At 39.6% G+C, this 19,581-nt stretch overlaps 1 protein-coding gene across 6 annotated transcripts in view; it reads right to left on the reverse strand.

Annotated features, from left to right (window-relative positions):
- LOC117439640 (ATP-dependent RNA helicase DDX1-like) overlaps positions 1-19,581 on the reverse strand; it is a 37,002-nt gene that overhangs the window by 7,770 nt on the left and 9,651 nt on the right. For 3 of the 6 annotated variants that reach the window (XM_071201892.1, XM_071201887.1, XM_071201891.1), the window contains exons 3-4: positions 10,036-10,099; positions 9,925-9,954 (exon numbers count right to left, since the gene is read on the reverse strand). The gene's annotated coding sequence lies outside the window, so the exon portion shown is untranslated. The other 3 variants (XM_071201890.1, XM_071201888.1, XM_071201889.1) reach the window with 3 other exon arrangements.

Here is a 19,581-nt window from a genome sequence, read left to right on the forward strand (position 1 = left end):
GGGGAAAGAATCCAGGAAATCACATTGTAGGATTTTTAATAAATTAATTGGTAAATTCATCGGTAAAATAAGTATTTAGTCACCTACAAACAAACAAGATTTCTGGCTCTCACAGACCTGTAACTTCTTCTTTAAGAGCCTCCTCTGTCCTCCACTCGTTAACTGTATTAATGGCACCTGTTTGAACTCGTTATCAGTATAAAAGACACCTGTCCACAACCTCAAACAGTCACACTCCAAACTCCACTATGGCCAAGACCAAAGAGTTGTCAAAGGACACCAGAAACAAAATTGTAGACCTGCACCAGGCTGGGAAGACTGAATCTGCAATAGGTAAGCAGCTTGGTGTGAAGAAATCAACTGTGGGAGAAATTATTAGAAAATGGAAGACATACAAGACCACTGATAATCTCCCTCGATCTGGGGCTCCACGCAAGATCTCACCCCGTGGGGTCAAAATGATCACAAGAACGGTGAGCAAAAATCCCAGAACCACACGGGATGGACCTAGTCAATGACCTGCAGAGAGCTGGGACCAAAGTAACAAAGGCTACCATCAATAACACACTACGCCGCCAGGGACTCAAATCCTGCAGTGCCAGACGTGTCCTCCTGCTTAAGCCAGTACATGTCCAGGCCCGTCTAAAGTTTGCTAGAGAGCATTTAGATGATCCAGAAGAGGATTGGGAGAATGTCATATGGTCAGATGAAACCAATATAGAACTTTTTGGTAAAAACTCAACTAGACCTGTTTGGAGGAGAAAGAATGCTGAGTTGCATCCAAAGAACACCATACCTACTGTGAAACATGGGGGTGGAAACATCCTGCTTTGGGGCTGTTTTTCTGCAAAGGGACCAGGACGACTGATCCATGTAAAGGAAAGAATGAATGGGGCCATGTATCGTGAGATTTTGAGTGACAACGTGACTGGGTCTTTCAGCATGACAATGATGTGATTTTCTGGATTTTTCTTTCTTCTCATTTTGTCTCTCATAGTTGAGGTATACCTAGGATGAAAATTACAGGTCTCTCATCTTTTTAAGTGGGAAAACTTGCACAATTGGTGGCTGACTAAATACTTTTTTGCCCCACTGTAGGCGTTTCCATAGATCTAGTCTCTTTATTTTCCCCTCAAAATGCACCAGATTGATGCATTTAACTCAAATAAAATATAAAATCTTACCGGGGGAGCATGCTCTGGTTTTTAAAAATAGTAACCCATGTCCATATGTTTATTTGTGGGTAGTAGATTTAAACTATAGGGCTATCACTAGGGATAATACCGAGCCCCGGTATTATTAAAGACTGTGGTACCGTTAAGCTCCAACGTTAGCGGTCTTTTTATCGGTACTGGAGACATGTAAAAAAGATGTCATATGTATTATTGCACAAACATAATATTGCAGTTTTATATATACAGTCTATGGGTTAAACTTTACCCGTCTCGATGCTCGTTGCCTAAAGTGCAATAAGAGTTTAGCATGTAAGAGCGGTAATACGAGCAATTCGTCTAAACATTTAGCAAAAGTGCACCACATCCAGATGGAGAAATGCACCGAGTTCGACTGTCTTTCTAGTTGCTCTGTAGCCCCATCCATGAGTAACGTTTCCACGTTAGGTATTATGTATGCTAGCAGCAACACACGGAGTTAACTCAATGATACAAACATGGGTTAATGATTAGAGGTAACTGAGTTATTTATTTTGTTTCAGTTATTCTCTTTACAATTCTGTCATCAGATAATTTTTCTTACAGTGCAGACGCTTTTCTGCTTGCTCCTGCCTCTGCTTACTTTTTATGCTGATTTTCCTATTCTTATTCTCTGAAAACTTCGAGCAGCGGCTCCTGGACATTAACTTATTACTGGGACAGTTCATCTTTGTAAATAGACGGAGGTTTTCAGCCACATTTCAACATTTTTACGACGACCTCAGTCTTACATGACACCACTTTACCAGTGTTGCAAAATAATGGAAAAGGGCATTCTAACTCACAGCTAGTTAGCAGCTACAAGGATTCCAAGGAACAGGAGGGCTGTGTACTGGGTAATAAATCTACAAGTGGTAGTCCTCCCTGGAACTCTCTGGGTGCAAAGCCTAAGAGTAAATCATTTCCATGGGATTTGGGAGGACGGATAACAGGCAGAGCCCCGAGCTCTGAAATCTGTGATGCGACCGGCTGGCCTGCATTGTTATCACCCAGGAAGAGCGCCTCTTCAACCCCTAAACAGCAGTGGACAGCTGCTAAAGGGAGAAGTACAAAAGATCCTCCTAAACCACCAAGTGTGCCAATCCAGAACAGATACGCTCCGCTGACCGAGAGCCGGAGATCTCTTTCTGGTGACCTGGATAACTTGTCCTCTTCACACAGCAGGGTAAGGACCAATAGCTACTCCAAAAGTAAAAGGCTAGAGGGAAAGCTAACGACTGGGCCTGAAACTCTGATTGTGGGTGACTCTGCTGTAAGAGATGTAAAAGGTCTGTGTAGTAAGAACAACACCAAAGTACTCTGTTTTCCCAAGGATACGGTCTCTGACTTGGCTGAGAAGATCCTGCATATTGGGGCTGAACATCCGACTGTGAAGAATGTGGTTCTGCACATTGGAACAAATGATGTTGTGAAACAAGAGTCAGAAGTGCTGAAAGAAGACTTTAAATGTTTGTTGGAAACTGTCAGCTCTCTAAATGCAGAGGTGTTCATCAGTGGCCCTCTACCGCCAGTCAGAAGAGGAGTAGAGAGATTCAGCAGATTGTTTGCACTGAACACCTGGCTTTCAACTGCATGTATTGACCATTCTGTCAATTTTATTGACAATTTTAACTTTTTCTGGGACCGCAGACATCTTTTCAAGGCAAATGGAGTTTGCCTGAACAAGTCAGGAGTGAAATTGTTTATCTCTAACATATTCAACTGCCTGCGTCATCAATCTGTTCCCTCTGCCAAGGACAAGCGGCAAGAGGAATCAAAACAGGAGAAAGACACAACACATCGCGCAGAAAACCCTGAAGAAGTATCACTGCACCCGCCTGAGGAATGTTCTGATTATGGGAGACCTATGAGACACACTGAGGAGTCTCCACTGCCCGTCACCCCCCCCCTGATGGGGATGTGTGTACAAAACTCTGCAAACTGATATGTGCTGGGTCCAGGCTCAAGGGCGTATGGCACTCTCAACTCTTTCCAGGACATGCCGGGGCCCTGCCTGCCTGTAGCTTTGCCGATATCTGTGTTGATAGGTAATAGATTAAGAGCGGTGAATCATCTTAAATACAGGAAGCGCTCAAACGTTTGTGAGTTTATCTAATTTAGCAGTGATTCCATGTCAGCCACAGCTTGTTACAAAAAACCTGACTGATAGTTTTTAGTTTTTAGATAGTGTTTAACGAATTTAAACTAGCTTTATTAAATGTCAGGTCTTTGGCAGGAAAAACATTTGTAATCAATGATTTTATCACTGAGCACAATCTCGATTTTATGTTTTTAACAGAAACTTGGATTGAACAAAATAACAGTGCAGCTGTTCTTATCGAATCAACCCCTCCCAACTTTAGTTGTATGAGTCAGGAAAGAATGCATAAGAAAGGGGGTGGAGTTGCTATTCTGTTCAATGATTCCCTTCAATGCAGGAAGACATCGTATGGAAACTTTGATTCTTTTGAATATGTGGCCCTTCAGCTGAAATGCTCCTCTCGAGCTCTGTTCCTAAATATCTATAGACCACCCAAATACTGTGCAAGCTTTTTTGATGATTTTACCAAACTGCTGTCTATAGTGTGTATTGACTTTGACCGTCTAGTCATTGTTGGTGATTTTAACATCCATGTTGACAACCCCCAGGACAGAGGGGCTAAAGAACTGTTTTGTGTTCTTGATAACTATGGACTGACTCAGCATGTGACGGAGCCCACGCACAATAAGGGGCACACTCTGGACTTAATGATCTCAAAGGGTCTGAATATCTCTAAGGTTGTGGTGACTGATGTTGCACTCTCTGAACATTCCTGTATTTTCTTTGAGAGCTCTATTTCTGTTAACACAAATGTTCAAAAAGAGGTAACCACAAAGCGATATTTAACTGAAAATACTAGGGAAATGTTTACTCAGAATTTTTCTTCCACACTTGCCCCTGCTAACATCTCAGTAAATGAGCTAGTAGATCATTTTAATTCAAAAATTAAAAATGTTATAGATGCCATTGCTCCAACTAAGGTAAAGGAAGTGTCTGGCAAGAAAATATCTCCATGGAGAAAGGCCATGACCGTGAAAACAGAAAAAAGAGAATGTCGAAAAGCGGAACGCAGGTGGCGAAAAACAAATCTCCAGGTTCACTTTGAAATCTATAAAGAGAGACTTGGCCTTTATAGTTTGGAATTGAAAAACGCACAACAATCGTTCTTCTCTGACATCATTACCAAAAACAAAAACAAAGCACGTGCCTTGTTTGCTACCGTCGACAGACTAACTAACAGTGGCAGTAGCCTCTGAATTTCTATCCACCAGGGCGTGCAATGATTTTGCCTCCTTTTTCACTGACACAATTCAGACAAGCACAGTGCCTCTGCATCAGGAACAGCAAATGTGTGGTCTCTGTGTCCACCTAATAACAATTCAAGCACCATGACACAATTCCATCAGATTAATGATAAAAACCTAGAGGACATTATACAACTTCTGAAGTCCTCCTCATGCTGCCTTGATATTATTCCAACAGGATTTTTCAAAGATGTTTTGCCTTGCATGGCCTCAGATCTACTTCAAATAGTAAACAAATCTCTTCACTCAGGTATTTTTCCACAGGCCATGAAAACTGCAGTCATTAAACCGCTCTTAAAAAAGAATAATCTAGATGCTTCAGTAATGAACAATTACAGGCCCATATCAAACCTCCCATTTCTAGGTAAAATCATTGAAAAAGTTGTTTTTCAACAGTTGAGTAATTTCTTGCCTTTAAATAGTTGTTTCGATGTGTTCCAGTCAGGCTTTTATCCAAACCACAGCACTGAGACTGCTCTTGGTCTTTTATGACATCCACTTAAACACAGACAGTGGCAGAACTTCAGTGTTAGTATTATTAGATCTCAGTGCTGCGTTTGACACTGTTGACCACCGCATATTACTGGAACACTGGGTGGGACTTTCGGAAACAGTTCTAAATTGGTTTGAATCCTACTTAAAGGACAGAAACAACTTTGTTTTGATAGGTAAATACTAGGGGTGTTACAGTGTTGGGAAAGTTCACTTTCTACATGAACTAGTTCAGTTCACAGTTCACAAATTTTAAAATGAACTAGTTCAGTTCATAGTTCATAATTCAAAATGTTGAACTAAAGTTCATGGTTTCAAAAATGAACTAATTTATAGTTCATAGTTATTTTTTCAATACGTTGCTGCGAGCTATTATTTGTCTCCTGGATGTTAATGGGCCATTTCAATTTTTACAATATCCTCAGAGGGACGTACAAGTTATTGACCTCTGCTTAAAAAAACTAAAATCACAGCCCATTCATTTCATTCTGTGCAAAGAAAAAGCAACCTCTTAATCCAGATATCTCACCATGACTCGCGTATGCATGCACGTGCAGGGTGTGGCGTGACCACCAAAACAGAAAGATAATTTATGGACACAAGATGTGTGGACATGTATTTAGTTTCCTATCCATGTGATGTGAACATGATTTAAGTGGGGGGGACCTAACCTCCTCTAGAGGGGTCCGGGGGGCATGCTCCCCTGGCAAGATTTGTTGCACTTTGAGAGCAACATTAGGAGATCTATGGACACATCTCTCAACACCCAAACACAACTGTAAGCAGATTTTCTTTTAATGTATGGATATTTGACAAATCACTCCCCTTTGAAACTGTATTCTTCTTTATTAATAACTGTCATATAGTATTTTATACCTGTTTACTTTATTCTCTTATTTTTTTTATAATGATCATATAAAGATGTGCCTTTACCTCACTGGTTGTAGACAAAGCTTCTTATATTCGTTAGCATAGCTAGCTAACCAGATGCTAATGATAACAACACAGTTATTGACTGTCTGATCAGTATGACAGATGAGCAGATCGCCACTGGGCTTTCAACTAAAGACACAGACACGCAGAAACTGCGGCATGTGTATGGACTTATCGGTACTGCAATTTCTGAAGTGCTGGAGTGGCGTTCTGGTGCTCTCCGTCAGAACTGCACCCCTGTCAGTCGAGACATATACCACGTGATGACACGTTAGGCTCGTGTTGTGTTCAAGGACCCTGACCTTGGCCAGGAAAAACAGGTACTCGCTTGTTTAATTTTTTTGCGGTCTAGATTTCTTTCATTTTTTTATTTTTTGCGTGTGTTTATAAATTACCTCGAGGGCCGTACCAAATTGTCTCGCGGGCCGTATACGGCCGGAGGCCGGACTCGGAGGTTCCCCACCCCTGCCGTAGAGTCTCACTCTGAGCGAGTGCTGCTGCAGCTGCTCTCGGCTTCGTCCATACTAATTCATTCATTCATTCAATGCTCGCCGGTTCCGCGGTTCCACATTGTTTGTTGTGAGGAGTCTGATATATTTAGTATATTTATATTTTAGTGCGACAGCCAGGGGTGACAGGCGCGTACGCGTCACAGGCAGCTTGCTGTTGCCAGATTGGGTGGTTTTCCGCATTATTTTGAAGCCTGTTTACGGTGTGTTTTAACTGGGTTTTCGGCTGAAAGGCATATGCAATCTGGCACACTTTTGAACGCCGTTATAATACAGTGCTGAGAATGAACGCACTTTTGAACGCCGTTATACAGCGCTGAGAATGAACGCGTTCTCAATTACGTTCAACGAGCGGAAATACAGTACGTTCAGTTCACGTTCGCCCAAAATATGAACGCGTTCATGAACGATCGTTCATTGAACGCGTTCAGGTACATCACTGGGGGTGTAACGGTACACGTACCGAAATTATTCGGTACGGGCCCTTCGGTTCGGTACACGTGTGTACCGAAGTGTACCGAACGAATATAACGTTAAACGTAAAAAATTGAGAACGTGAACAACTTCTTGGAAGTAATCTCAGGTGCTGCGTCGCAGCATTCAGAGTAATTTCCTCACATTGGGCTCATCGCGTCATAGAGCGAGCAAGTCATTCCATTGGATGAGAGGGCATGCTATGAGAGCTGGTCAGAGGGATGCGTTCAAATTTAGTCGGTAATTTGAGGAACTGTCGAAAATTAATGGCGAACGCAGATAAAGTTGAGCTCGAAAATCCTCCAGCATCATTGAAGTCTCCGGTTTGGGAACATTTTGGTTTCGCAGTTACATACAAGGATGACGGACAAAGACAGGCGGACCGAACCAAAGCTGTTTGTCGGCATTGTTCAACTAACATTGGTTACGCGGCTGGCAGTACATCAAACTTGCACACTCTTGAAAAGGCATCACCCGAACGTGAATATCACCGGTACCAAAAGACTGAAGTACAAACCCAACTCCCGCTAGCATTTAGCCTCCACCACTCGCAGAGAGTTCAGACCGAACCAAAGCTATTACAAACGCCAAATATCCTTATGTTGCCATGTTAGCAAAGCGCTACCTGGCTGTGTATGCTACCTCTGTCCCTAGCGAGAGGGTGTTCTCCACAGCAGGAGACGTTGCTAGTGCCAGCAGATCTGCCCTTTCAGCAGCCATGTGGACAAGTTCATCTTTCTTTAAACAACATGAAAATACAATGACAAGCAAGTCCTAATGTCAAACTGGCTGCTTAGGTACTAGTACAGTACAGTTCAAATACAGATTATTTCAGTTCATCGAAATGCTGCACCTTAATGTTCATTTGATTATATTTTGTATTTATTTGAGTGAATATTCACAGTTTAATAATAATTAAAACCCCAAAACTAATAGTTTATGTTTTGTGAGTACTTGTACAGTAAAGTTCAAATACAGATTATTTCAGTTCAATCGAAATGCTGCACCTTAATGTTTATTTTATTATATTTTGTATTTATTTGAGTGAATACATTATTCACAGTTTAATAATAATAAAAAAATATATATGTTTTGTGAAAAAAGATTCTGCTGTACCGAAAACGTACCGAACCGAACCGTGACCAAAAAACCGAGGTACGTACCGAACCGAAATGTTTGTGAACCGTTACACCCCTAGTAAATACACATCTGAGTTGACAAATATGACATGTGGGGTCCCTCAAGGCTCCATCTTGGGGCCTCTTCTCTTTAACGTCACATGCTACCACTGGCTGGGATAATGAAAAACAACAAAATAAGTTACCATAGCTATGCGGATGACACACACATTTACGTAACAATTTCACCAGGAGACTATGCTCCAATTCAAACACTGAGTAAGTGCATTGAACAAATCAATGACTGGATGTGTCAGAACTTTCTCCAATTAAACAAAGATAAAACTGAGGTAATGGTTTTTGGAGCCAAGTCAGAATGTATAAAAGTTAGCGCTGAGCTTCAGGCTGCAATGTTCAAAACAACAGATAAAGCCAGAAATATAGGTGTAGTCATGGACTCTGACCTGAGTTTCAACAGTCACATTAAAACAGTTACTAAATCAGCCTACTATCACCTAAAGAACATATCTAGGATTAAAAGACTAATGTCACAGCAGGATTTGGACAAACTTGTCCATGCTTTTATCTTCAGTAGACTGGACTACTGCAATGGTGTCTTCACAGGTCTCACTAAAAAATCTATTAGAAAGCTGCAGCTGATTCAGAACGCTGCTGCTTGAGTCCTCACTAACACTAAGAAAGTGGATCACATCACTCCTGTTCTGAAGTCTTTACACTGGCTTCCTGTGTGTCAAAGAATAGATTTCAAAATACTGCTGCTGGTTTATAAAGCACTGAATGGTTTAGGCCCAAAATACATTTCTGACCTCCTGCTAAATTATGAACCATCCAGATCTCTCAGGTCTTCAGGGACTGGTCAGCTTTCTGTCCCCAGAGTCAGAACTAAACATGGTAAAGCAGCATTCAGTTATTATGCTCCAAATATCTGGAACAAACTCCCAGAAACCTGCAGGTCCGCTGCAACTCTTACTACTTTTAAATCCAGGCTGAAGACTTTTCTTTTTGTCGCTGCTTTTAAATTGAACTATTCATATCTTAGACTGCACTTTAACTTTTATCCATGTATTTTTTCTTTTTATGTTTATTTTATTAGCTTTTATTTTTAATGACTGATTTTAAATGCCATTTTCTTAATGTCTTTCGTTTTTTGTAAAGCACTTTGAATTGCCTTGTGTTGAAAAGTGCTATATAAATAAACTTGCCTTTCCTTGCCTAATACGATTTGTTAAAACGTTGTTTCTTTTGATGTGAAATATTATGTATTTAATTTAAATAAAAAGCAATGTTAGTTTTGTTCACAATTTGTTTAGTTAGTTCACCTTATATTTTTTTCTCCAAAAGAACCAATAAGAGTACCGTTAAAAGACCGGACCGATAAGCGGTATCGATACAAGTAATATTACCGTTAAAACCTTAACGATACCCATCCCTAGCTATCACTATGGGCCCTGCCTGTACCTATTCGCTCTGCCATCGTGTGAAGGGTCTGCTAACAAGCGACCAACAGAAAGGTTAATGTTGTTGCACGTCACCTCATACTTATCAGTTCCTGGAAAGAAATAAAGAATACAAAATTAAATATGTTTTCTAGTCAGACAGTTTATTATAGACTGAGTATCTTGTATGTACAGCATTAAGGGGGCATACACAAGTCCAGGGCTGCCTGACTGGTGGACCACCCAATGCGACATAGACCCTGGTCATGGCAGGTCATCTCATAGTAGTACTTCCCTGGACAAATAAAGACCTAACTTTTCCAACTTGGGCTGATGTTTAAATGCAAACTGTATATTGTACAATATGTTAGTTGTATTATAATCTGAGTGACTGTCAAGTACTTACCCCTGTTTTACCACTACCATTTTCTGTTGCCTGAAAAAGGGAATAAAAAAGGAGAATGAGACAAACTTGTAGTGTTCAAATTTTGAATAAGAAATAATGAGGGAGGCCTACCATAAGCTCATCTCCTCCGCCAATAATAAGTGGAATAGACTCTGCCTGGACGTCAGTAGGTAGCCTGAAACGCAATGATTTAATAAATCAGGTTTGTGTCAACTGTTAAGCTTGCCGATATGTCTAACAGGTCGAAACAATGTGCACAGATATCACAAAACGGACGTATATTTGGCCAAGTAAGCCTGAATGACTTACAGCCAATCTAAATCTTCCACAGCCTGCGCTTTTTCAGGCATAACACCCATTTCTGTTTGAACCCAACTTTGAACATTTTGAAATGTATGCGACATCAACACGGTTAGATTGATAGATATTCTTACCCGAAAACGCTGCCGGTGCAACTCCTTTAGTGGTCCTGCAAATAAGCCTTGTATCATTGGTTCCGGTTGGTGAATTAGTTCGTAAAATACGGTTAATATATAATTACAAAATATACAAGGAGGGCTAAGACAGCATATATGTCTGTGTTTAAACCTCATAGCATTTAAGTTATTATCAAGCCATGAGAATACTTAACTTGGACTGTAAGCTACATTTTCCAAACGCGGTTCCCTGATAAATGTTGTCCAGTGCTGCTCCCCGTAGACTTTTTTTGACAGGTTGTTCAAGTAAACATGGCTGATAGAAGGCGAAGATGAAAACATTTTGTACGATGTACTTGTTATTAACGAATGGCCGGTAGAGAGACCCTCTCCTGTTTCCTGGTGATTTACCTGTTGCGGTAGAATATCTGCGGTGATCCGGCATCCAGGCTGGCAAATCTGGCTGCAGGAGAGGGATGAACTCCAGCAGCCGGGGCGGGGTGGACTTGAAATGGGTGTCTCAAGATTCAACTTATTATTATTATTATTATTATTATTATTATTATACATCCATGGATTCAACCCACACAGCGTTACGTTTTAGACTTCCGGATGTGATTTTCACAATAAAAACCCTTGTCGCTCCTCATATGGCAGTCTTCAGGTTTTGATAAACGCACATAGCATACAATAAAAAACGTATACGCAGAAGTGGGAAGTCACTAAGTACATTTACTCAAGTACAATTTTGAAATACTTGTACTTTACATGAATATTTCCAGTTTATGCTACTTTGTTCTACTCTAGTAGAATTCAGAGGGAAATCATGTACTTTTCCTCCCATACATTTATTTTGAACCTTTAGTTACTATTTAGACTTAGATTAATTATGGGAAATATAATCAGCATTTAAACAAGACTTTAGTTTCACCTGAAGTAAATTCACAAACTACCCTGCACGTGTACAAAGTGATTAAAACTAGCTGCCCCTTTGCCAGGTTTGATTACACTTGCATGCATCAATAATTATAATCGAAACATATGATATAATATGATTCGGAAATGGACCAATTTGCATAATAAGTACTTTTACTTTTGGTACTTTAATATTTTGATGCCAATATTTTTACTTGAGTAACATTTTTAATGCAGAACTTTTACTCTGGTAGTTCTACTTTAACTAAAGTACAAGATCTGAGTACTTCTTCCACCTCTGCATCCCTATTCAATATGATATTTTCCCCTCTGCATATTGGATGTTTATGGCATTGTATGTTATTTATGTTAAAACCAATACAATATTTTAAATACAGGAACATTTAAACAACAAAAAACCCTAAAAGATGAAACCGGTGAAATTAGGATTTTACTTTCTTTTATCTTTAACTTGAAAAAATACACCTGGGATTAAATTAGAGTACATACTTTACCAAAGTATAACCATCTACATTTTTCTATAAATAAACGTTATTGGAGTAAAAGTTATTTTTTAAAAACCAAAATAGGTGATTAACACTAATTGGTTAATAATTGGTAATCCATCTCTCTCCATTTATTCCATTAATATATTCATCTTTATCTTGACAATTTTAGATGGTTGTGTGGTACAATATCTAAAAGTTCTACCTCTCCTGGACAGACTTAAAACAAATATGTCATCTGTAGTTTATTTAAGCATGTTTGATTGAATGCTTGCAAATGAGTGTATGTATATTATACATTATCATTACTATATTATATATTGAAAAATCCTTTTAAACGAGGTATACATTGTTCTTGAACCACAGAAGATAATTACATCGGTTACATAAACATACGCCAGATTCAAACAGTTTCAGCACAGCGGGTCATACTGATATGACTGCTGTTATTTCTGACCAACTACTGTCACAATCATCTCATCTAATAATTTGTCAGTACCAAGTAACAATTAACGACTTTAACTTTGAAGGCACAACCCCTTGTCCTCAGTGTTCCGGCTGTTTGAAGATGATCATTTCAATGTTTTACCATTTTTATTGGCACTCCACATCAGGTCCGTTCATCCGCCATCACCAGCATCACCTTCTCCGGTCAGAACATTCCACTCTCAACAACGGTTACCAATCTGGGAGTTAAAATGGATCCTCACCTGACCTTTGAGGCCCACATCAAGCAAATATGCAAGACCTCTTTCTCCCACCTGATAAATATTGCGAAACTCCGCCCCACACTCAGTCTGCCAGATGCTGAAAAGCTTGTCCACGCCTTTGTCTCCTCCAGGCTGGACTACTGTAACGCACTTCTCATTGGGATTCCTAGCAAGAACATCCAGAAGCTGCAATACATCCAAAACACCGCTGCTAGGATCCTGATGAGAGTGCGGAAGTATGAACACATCACACCCATCCTCAAATCACTGCACTGGTTCCCGGTCTCACTCAGGATTGACTACAAAATCACCCTCTTCACTCATCAGTGCATATATGGAAATGCTCCCTCCTACATCAAGGAATTGCTCACCCCACAAACCTCCACGAGGAACCTACGTTCAGTAAAGGCAAACCTCCTCATCCCACCAAGGACAAAACTGAAGACCATGGGAGACCGAGCCTTCTGCTCCGCTGCTCCGAGACTGTGGAATGCCCTCCCAAACCAGCTGAGGAGGCTTTCAAAAAAGGCCTAAAAACGCATCTTTTTAGAAAAGCCTTTAACTAGATTTTTAAATCCCCCACATTATGCCATGCCGGCATGAATGTCACAGCTTTTATTATGTTTAAATTGTTTTTTAAGGTTTTTATGTTTTACATCAACAAGTTAACTGTCAGAACCTCACTCAACCTAAAACGTGTATTGCTTGAGTTCAGGATATGATATTATTTAAAATAAGACATTGTGTGTTAAATACTATTAAAAGCAGTGATGCTCAAATATGAAAGATCAGATAAATTGACACTCAGCAAATAAGTCATAAACCTATCCTATATACATGTTCATTGGATTTGAAAAGAACAAAGAAGTAGACAGGATGCATGAACATTCTTTATATCAAACATGTGTGGTGAAATCAAAATGAAAAACAAACTAATCCATCAAGATACAGGTATTTTTTACTTTCTACATTGTTGTTGTATTAGCAGATTTATTAAGTACTAACACTAATCTTCACCAATGTACACCACCACTGAAAAAATAATAATATACAAAACCTTGAAAATGTCACTAATCAAATATTTTTGAAAAATAGAGAACATAAAAATAGAAAAAAGAAATATGGACATATGAACAAAATGCCCAAATGAAGGAAAACAAGACTAGAATGTTTAAGAATAAATAATCTTCTTTTCGCTAAGTAAAGTTAAGCGTCAGGATATCCAAGTTCAAATATGTACACATTTGGAAATTACCAAAAGTGGGCCACTGGCAAAAAATAAATAAAGAAGATTTAATTATTTACAATTGTTCATGCTTCACAATGCTTTAACATATATGTAATAGCCCTATGCATTTAAACTATGCTTTAATCATACATCAATATTTGTGGACACTTTTTTGAGTCTTTGTATTTACAGTACAAGTATACATTAATACACATAGATATACATTAATGTCTGACAATGCAAGACATTAAGACATTACTGCAAGATCATCAAGTTCATTCTACACCAACAATTAAAACATTTGCATTACAATAAGGCAGCTAATGGCATTTTTTATGCAAAACACACATACCACTTATGGTAACCCTGGTAGATGCCTGCTGCACTTTCATTGACCACCATAATGGTATAAGTCAACAGGCACATTATCTTCCTCTTCTTTGATTAATGTGCTCTCATTGCCATGACCTATTGTAACCATGGAGTATTCCTGGGATTCTTCTGTTTCCACTGGGACTGAATACTCAACATTTTCAAACTCCCATTCGGTATTTAAGTTACAAGATGTGTTTGGATGTGTAACGGACCCTTGTGGTGCACCCAGGATGTAATACTGGACATTCTCATTTTCTGGTTCTGTTTTGTGTCTTTCAGAATCTGGCAATGCAGTCATTAACGTATGTCCAAGAGCTCCTGTAGGATCACCTGGGACAAAATGTGCAACGTCCTCAGGGTTTGACTCCGTTTTGACATCATCATGAAGAGGACAATATTTTTCCTCTGTGTCCGGTTCTATATTTCCATAACATGGATGCCAATCCTCCTTTTTGATTTGTAAGTTTCCCTGGAGAGGACTGCCACAACCATCACCCACTTGGTTCCCATTGTTTTGGACAATCTTCCTAGGATCTCTTTGTACCTTTGTGCCTTCACGAAGGATCCCATGTTTTTGTTTTGTTTTGTAGCCTTCGAGAAAATGGACACAACTAACACCTGAATGGTATTTCACTTGGCGCACACAACGACCAAAGAGCCGACATTGTTTATTTTGGCTCTTCTCTAGATTACTTTGTGAAGCATCGGAAGCAAATAGAAATGGCAATTTGAAGATCTTGTTTACCTTACTGTATCTGTCATAACCTCTGAGCATGGATTGGACTTTGGTTGTTACAGCTATTGAAAACTCCCAGCTTCTTTTATGTTGGGAGCTAATATCAAAGTTATAGTCAAGGATGTCATACCAAGTGCTTGGCAAATAGTGTCCTCTATTTGTTTGTGTGTATTTATTTATCTCCGACACTACAGCTTGGGTCAATAGCCTCAAGTGCAGTTTTTCTTTCTCTCCGGATTTTGTTACATCCAAATCCAAACCTATCTCCGTGCAATTGGGATAACGGATCACCTTACTGCAACACATTGCATTTGTTTTTTTTCTCTTGTATTGTATCTTGTTAGGATTATCACTTGTCATTGTGTCTTTTTCCTCCTTTGTTTGCAGTGCCAGCTTTCTTTTTTTAATAGCCTCCCTCCATCCAGCACCCTGAATCCGATCTCGCCAAGTCCATTTACGAGTTGGAGGTTGTCTCTGAGAAGACTGAAATGGATTTTCAAAGCCCTCATTAAACCAGTCAGGCCCAACTTTCTTTGGGGCTAAAGAGTAGAACAAACTTGCAGGATTTGTCCCCTGCAAGTCAATGTTAAAGTTGTGTTCAAGGATATCACCAATGATGTCACCCTTTGTTCCACACAATGATCTGGCAAAACCAACCACTTCCAACATAATTTCGCGAGTCAGTACATTGGTGTCAAGTTTATGTCTTGCTTGGTCTTTGTCAACAAACAGGTTCAAACCTGTGTTCTTGCAAGCAGGAAAGTATTCCAATATCATCTCCTCTATTGCAGAGAAGGAAGAGGACTGAACCTTTTCAGGCTTTGGTGCTGTGCAGTTTGCATCCCCAGAGACAGCGTCCGCCCTGGTATGTGTAGGTGGATGATGCATGTGACTAGGGTTAGAGTCATCCTGACAAGTCTTATGACTTCTTTCTTGAAAGCATTTGGGGCAATATTTTGTAGGATTTTGTAGGCATATCAAGTCAGGCAGTTCAAAAGGCTTATTCACAAAGTACATTTTTGTCCCATTTACTGCCTTTATGTTTGTCCATAGTTGCTCTTTATAGGCCCTGCGATACAGTTCATTTTTTAAATGAAGAGGAAAATTATACTCCAATATCTCTGTGACGAAGTGCTTTTGGTCTGATATCAGTGATGTGGCAAACATATTCAATTCAACCATGATGCCATTGGTCAGCAAATTTGGGTCGAGATTGAGTTTTTCTCCAGATCCTACATTGAAATCAATGCCTAATGTCCTGCATCTAGAGTAAGAATATAATGGACAATGTTCAGTATGAGGTGTTGAGAGAATTTGCTGTATACGATTTTCCCGCACTTTCCACAGCTTTAAATCTAGTTCATTTTTCTGTTCAACTGCAGAACTGCCTACTTCTTGGTTTGTGATGGCAGTATGGGACGAACCAGCACTACATCCATCTGTATTAAGGTTGTTCTTTAATTTCAGTATCCCCAATAGATGTTCTTTTCCTAGGTTCTTTGGTCTCTTGAAGGGTTTCACATAGCGTTTTAGATTCCTTTGCTCCACTGTAGCATGAATTCGGGCAACAATGCTTCTGGCAAGGTCAGGATCTCCACTTTGCAAATGAAAATCGAAGTTGTGTGTAAGAATGTCAAGACAAATCTGCTCAAAAGTACCACACAACTTTTCTGCAAAGTTTGTCACTTCAGCCACTGATCCATTTGTCAGTTTGTTGATGTCCAGTTTTTTATTTGCCTTTTTGTCAACATTTAGCTTCATACCTATTTCCTGGCAGAAGGGATAGAGATCTACACCCTTCTGTGAAATATGTTCTGAAGTTTCAGCTTGTGAATGAGGTGGGAACACGGGAGCAACATCACACTCTTCCATATTCAATATGTTGCTGAGTTGAGGTTTTATATCGCCCATACCAGGGAGAATAGGAAGTACAAAAATCTCATTTGAGAATTTGATTGCATCTTCAGAATGTTCCAGCTTTCTCACTCGATTCATAATTTCTAATGTGAATATGTTTCGCTGGTATTCACCCTGCAAGCCGAAATCAAAGTTGTGTTCAAGAAGCTCCATAATGAAATGCTGCTTGGAAGAATTCATTGCTAAGGCAAATTTTGCAACTTCAAGCAGATGAGTGTCTCGCAAATTGTCAACCCTAATATTTTGCTTTGCACCAAATCCAATATGGAATTCAAGACCTAATTTCTTTGAGTTGTTGAATGGACCAAACTCGAATGTTGAGAGGATTTTTCTTGCACAGTTAGCACGCAACTTCCACAAGTTGTTCTCTGTTTCCATTTCTTCTTGTTTCATGTCACCTTTGTCTAGTTCATTTATTGAAGTGTGTATTAGCTCTTGAAATCCACAACACCCTCCTTCATTTGGTTGATTAGCAAAGGGTGGGTTTACATTTGAGTTTACAGTTGGTAAACTGGATGAGATGTCACCAGTGGTGAGGAAAGGCTCGGGAATACCCAGACAATTCGATTCTAATTGTCCTGGAACATCTGATTGTCGAGAACAACGATTAGGTTTTTTAAAGTTATTCTGAATGCCACGATTTTCTGAGTCTGTGAATTCGTCTGAGTCTAGATCAGACTGTCCTATAGGACAAGTGTAGTCGTCTGCTCTTTCTTTCTCTGTTTGCAGTGAAAACGTTCTTTTTTTGACAGTAGTTTCCTGTTTGCGGGCATACTGACGAATAACATAAACTTCATTGAACCAGTCTGGCGTCGCTCTGTGAAAATACACTGCAGGATCAAGATCTCTCCCCTGCATCCCAAGGTTGAAGTTGTGTTCAAGGACATCTTTAATGACCTTAACTTTAGTTCCACTTAGCATTTTGGCGAATCTGGCCACTTCATGAATAATCTCGTTTGTCAATACATTTGTGTCAAATTTATTTGTTGGTTTGTCTTTGTCCACAAACAGGATAAAACCAATTTCCTTGCAAGAAGGGTAGTAGGCCATTATCGTTTCCTCTCTTCCTGAGAGGGTAGAGGACTGATCCCTTGCAGTCCTTTGTTCGGTGCAGTTTGCATCACCAGAGATTATGTCCTCCATTGTTAGTGGATGAAGATGATGAATGTGACTACGGTCAGAGTCATCCTGAAAAAGCTTATGACTTCTTTCTTGGAAGCATTTGGAGCAATATTTTGTAGGATTTTCTAAGCACATCAAGTCAGGCAGTTCAAAAAGCTTTTTTTTTTGATGATCTTTATCCATCTTCTTCAAATGTGATACGTTCATTTTTCTCCATACTTGATGGGTGAAGGCACTGCGATGCAGCTCATTCCTTAAATCAAGATCACAATTATACTCCAGTATTTCTGTGATGAAGTGCTTTTGTGCTGATATTAGTGTTGCAGCAAATGTGTTTAATTCAACAATGATGCCATTGGTCAACAATTCTGGATCAAGATTTTGTTTGAATCCAGATCCTACATTGAAATCAATTCCTAACTTCTTGCATCTAGAGAAAGAATAAAGTGGGCAATGTTCTTCATGAGGTACTGAGAGGACTTGCTCAATCTGATTAGACCGACATTTCCACAGCTTTAAATTGAGCTCATCTTGCTGTCCGAAATCAGTAGATCTGCCTACCTGTTGGTCTATCTTCACAGTCTGAAGAGAATCTGCTTTACATGCATCTACCTTTTGGTTGCTCTCGCAATCCAGTTTGACCATCATTGACGAGTCTTTTCTTGTGTCCTTTCCAGTTATATGAATTACACAATTTGATAGATTCTGCTTCTCCACTAGAAAAGGAATCCGTGCAAGAATATCTCTGGCAAGGTCAGGATCTTCACTTTGAAAATCAAAGGAAAAGTTGTGTCTGAGGATGTCAAGACATGTCTGCTCAAATGTTCCGCACAACTTTTCTGCTAAGTTTGTCACTTCAGTAATGGATCCATTGGAGAGTTTTTTGATGTCCAGTTTTTTGGGTTGATGATTGTTAACATTTAGCTTCAGACCTATTTCCTGGCAGAAAGGATAAAGGTCCAAACTTTTCTGTGAAATATGTTCTGAAGTGTTAGCTTGAGAATGAGGTGGGAACCCGGGAGAAACATCACACTCTTCCATTTTCAGTAGGTTGCTGAGTTGAGGTTTTACATTGCCCATACCAGGACGAACAGGAAGTTCAAAAACCTCATTTGAGAATTTAATTGCATCTTCACAATTTTCCAGCTCTCTCACTCGATTCATAATTTCCAATGTGAATATATTTAGCTGGTATTCACTTTGCAGGCCAAAGTCAAAGTTGTGCTCAAGAATCTCCATGATGAAATCCTGCTTGGATGAATTCATTGCTATGGCAAATTTAGCAACTTCGAGCAGATGAGTGTCACGCAAGTTGTCAACACTGATGTTATTCTTTGCACTAAATCCAACATTGAATTCAAGGCCATATTTCTTTGACTTGGTAAATGGACCAAACTCTCTCTCTGCTGAGAGGATTTTCCTTACACGGTTAGAACGCAACTTCCACATGTCGTGCTCTGTTTCCATTTCTTCTTGTTCCATGTCTGATTTGTTTGGAACATTTATTGGAGTCTGGCATTTCTCCTCAACTCCACAATGCCCTCCTTCATTATGTTGACTCGCAAGTGGTGGAATCACATTTAAGTTATCGGTTAGTAAAGTGGATACAATGTAATTGGTGTTGAGGAAAGGCACATGAAGACAGTTTGATTCTGGTTTTCTAGTAATGTCGTAGCCCAGAGAACATTTGGGGTTTTGTGACTGATTCTGTTTGCAAACGTTTCCTGAATCT

This window comes from Pseudochaenichthys georgianus, chromosome 24, assembly GCF_902827115.2.
Source record: "Pseudochaenichthys georgianus chromosome 24, fPseGeo1.2, whole genome shotgun sequence".
NCBI lineage: Eukaryota > Metazoa > Chordata > Actinopteri > Perciformes > Channichthyidae > Pseudochaenichthys > Pseudochaenichthys georgianus.